The following is a 3915-nucleotide window of genomic DNA, read 5'->3' as shown; positions in this document are numbered from 1 at the left end:
TGGATCAAGCTTAAGGAAATGTTTGGTGGATCCACCTCTCAATTGGTCGGTGGTGACTCCAAGGAGCTCTCCTCCCCTTCACATCATGAAGAGCTCCAAGTTGCTTCCACCTCCGGTCGTGATGAGTTATCATCTTCTTCCACTTCACCAACGTGTAGCAAGACACGAGGTAATGATATGGTGAGTGGTGAGGAAAATTGCAATGTTGATATTGTGCTCAATAGTGATGATTCTTCATCTCTATCCCATTGCAATGCTTCCTCTTTGGACTTAAACACATCTAGCATTGAAAATAATCTACATGCTTGTGTTGATAGTCCTTGCATATCATGTGTAAAGTGCTTACATAAATCTCATGATGATATGCTTACCTTGTCTTGTTCCCATAATCAAAATGCTTCTATTTCCTCTAGTGGTTGTTGACTAACAATGTATGTCGGGGGGAAGACCCCGGGTAGGGCAATGGACGCAAAGCGGCCGGCTGGCCACTGGCCGGCTCGCGGCAAAGGCCGGCTGAGGAGCAGCCGGCTGGCGCCGTGGCCGGCTGGTCCGGAAGCCGGCTGGCTTTAGGTCCTAGTCGGCCTGGCTACGGCCGCCAATGCTGTAGCTGGGCCGGCTTCTACAAGCCATATCCGATCGGGGGTTTGTACCTCGGACCGACTCGAGGCTGGCGAGTCTTGCACCGGAAGGAACCGGGTTGGTGATCCGGGTTCCCAAAGTCCACGCTGACTTCATCCTCCGTAAAGCGCGGGGCACTGTAGAGCAATAGTGCCACGCGCCGGACAGGCCATCATGGTCTACGCCGATCCGTACTGGCTACAGTGGCTGACGACGACAGGGACACCTCCTCTCCATACCGCTGACCGAGGCAGCCGGATGGGACAGGCCATGAGGCCTCAACGGCTCCTGACGTCATTGCCTCGGGAAGGAGCGGAAGCCGGAGCCGGCCAAGCCGGCCAGTAAACTATAGGGTCTTATATGTAAAAGTGCCAGCGCCTATATAAGCTGGCCAACCCCCTCGTGCGGGGGACGATCGATCATTCTTACTCCATTCCACCCTTAGCGCTGCCCTGTGAGAGAGACCATCGTCTCCCTTAGCCTCCCAGGAGCAGCCGGACACAGCTCTAGGAGCACCATTGTATTGTGTGATCATCTTATACATCTCTAGCAGGAGTAGAGGTTTTACCTCCATCGGAGGGCCTCGAACCTGGGTAGGTCGCCGTGTCGCTCGTCCCCATACCCGCATCCGGATACCGCCGTGAGATCCCTCAGGAACCACTTCGATTAGCCACCCTATGGCATATGCCGTGACGATACCACGACATTTGGCGCCCACCATGGGGCCTTCAGCATCCTCGGCCGGTGTCTTCATCCGGATGGGCCTCACCATCACCACCGGCGAGCGAGTCGCTTCACGCTTGATCTGGAGATTCGGCTCCCTCGACTGCGTCAGCGACAACGCTGGTTGCTTCGCCGACCGGCCCTTCCCAGCCGGCGGCAGCGTCATCTCCTTCGGCGGCCACGACGTCTACGTCGCCACCGTCGCACCGCCGCGCTATCCGCGGGAGGTGCTGCGCTGCGCAAGCCCTCCTCCGCGAGCCGGCAGCAGCGCTCCCGCCAGCCCCGCCGTCGTGCAAGTCATGATGGCTGGCGAGGAGCTCCCCACCAAGAACCCGCGCACCCGCGGCCCCAACCTGGAGCGCAACATCGACCCTAACGCCTCCGGCTCGGGCCCAAAGGCGCCACCACCACCGTCCCGGCTTGACGCAGTCCGGGCAAAACTGAGCACCCCGCTCACGCCTGGTGCCGACCCCACCGCCATCGAGGCGGATTTGGAGGCGCACCGCCAGCTCCTCATCAAGCAAACAGAAGAACTGGCGGCTGCTAAGCGCCAGATGGAGATCACCCAGCGCGAGTACAACCGCGCCCACGGCCTCACTCCAGGCGGCGACGAGCCAAGCCGAGCCGGCCAGATCCGCCGCAGGGGCCGCGACCTTGGCGCCGAGATCGCCCGCGACGGCGCTCCTTCGCCGGCTCCGTCCGCATAGCTACCCGTCTACAACACCCCCGACAAGAACATGCGCGCGGCACAAGCCGCCGCAGAAGAGCTGAACCGCCTCGAAGGTGAAGAGTTACGCCGCCAGACCAAGCGGGTGACTGAGCTGCTCAACGCAGCCACCAGGCAGGCGGCCGACCCCAGGTATGTCAATGCCCCCAGAGCTTCTCACGCTCGTGGAGCTGCAGGCAATGACAGGGAAGGCGCCAGGGACTCGGCCGAGTCCGCCTCCCCACCACCAAGCCGGCACCGTGACTCCCGGGCCACGCACGCAAGCTCGAGCCGGCCGAGCCACCAGCAAGGCGGCGGCAGCCGCAGCCGGCCTCCTCCAAGCCGGAACCAGGAGCAAGACTCCGAGCCCCGCCGCCAGCACCGGCCGGCTCCAGAAGCAAGCGGCACACGCCAGCCGGCACGCTCCCGGCTGGGCCCGCGCATTGAGCCCGCCGACGCCCGAGAACGCCTCGACCGGCTGGTCGAATCTCGCATTGCGGAAGAAGAAGCTCCAGCCGGCCCAAAGTGCTTCGGGCCCCGCATCGCCAACGAGCCCACGCTCGAGGGCTTCGTGCTCCCCCGCGACACCCCCAAGTACGACGGCACCGCCAAGCCGGAGGACTGGCTGCAGGACTACTCCACCGCAGTCGGCATCGCCAAAGGCAACAAGCGCTGGGCTGTGCGCTACTCCCCCCTCATGCTGGTCGGCTTCGCCCGCACATGGCTCAACAACCTGCCAGCCGGCAGCATAAACGGCTGGCTGGACTTCGAAACAGCCTTCATCAGCAACTTCACCGGCACCTACCGCCGGCCGGGCCGGCCCCAACAGCTTGAGATGTGCAAGCAAGGCCCCGACGAGACGGATCGCGCGTACCTAACGCGCTGGTGCGAGATGCACAACTCCTGCGAGGGCGTGCACGAGATCCAGGCCATCAGCTTCTTCATGGGAGGCTGTCGGCCCAACACCATGCTGTGGCACAAGTTGCGCCGCAGCCGACCCCAAGTCGATGGCCGCCTTGATGGCCATCGCCGACAAGTACGCGCTGGCCGAGGAAGCCGGCAAGGCGCCGGCCGACATTTCGCCGGCCCCCGCCGGCGGGACAACAACAAGCCGGCCGAGGGCGCTCGCACGGCAGCCGGCGGGACAACTACCGCGGCAAGCGTCACAGCCGACCAGCCGGACCGCCGGTACGGCTCCGCCCACATAGCCGCCGTAGCAGACAACGCGGCAGGCGGCAGCCGCCGCCAGAAGCAAGACCGGCAATGGAAGCCGAAGTACACCTTCGAGCAGATGCTCGACTCGCCGTGCAAGTACCACAGCGGCAAGAACCCCTCCAACCACACCACCCGCGACTGCCACTTCATGAAGCGGCTGACAAGCGGTGAACCTCTCCCGCCTCCACCCCCGCCTCCACCAGCCGGCGGGCCGGGTGGCCAAGCCGGCGCAGAGAACGCCAACCTCGAGCACCATGAGGCTAACCAGGTGCAGCATGGCCGATATCTGGCCGAAGATGCTACCTACATCATCTTCACCTCCGAGCCCGAGGACAAGACGAGCCAGCAGAGCCGTTCCCTCGAGGTCAACGCGGTCATACCGCCGGTCCCCCAGTACCTAAACCGGTCGAGCAGGCCATCACTTTTGATCGCCGCGACACACCGGCTGTCCCTGCCGAGCCGGGCAGCTACGCCATGGTCCTCGACCCCACCATCGGCACAACCCGGCGCAGCGTGCGCTTCTCGCGCGTCCTCATCGATTGCGGCAGCAGCATTAACATCCTCTACCGCGACACCGCCCGCAAGCTGGGCATCCAGGAGGCCGAGTTGCGCCCCACCCCCACCGTCTTCCATGGCATCGTGCCAGGCCACTG

The sequence above is a fragment of the Lolium rigidum genome, chromosome 4 (genome assembly GCF_022539505.1).
Source record: "Lolium rigidum isolate FL_2022 chromosome 4, APGP_CSIRO_Lrig_0.1, whole genome shotgun sequence".
In the NCBI taxonomy this organism is placed as follows: Eukaryota; Viridiplantae; Streptophyta; class Magnoliopsida; order Poales; family Poaceae; genus Lolium; species Lolium rigidum.
This window is presented reverse-complemented; position numbering follows the sequence as displayed.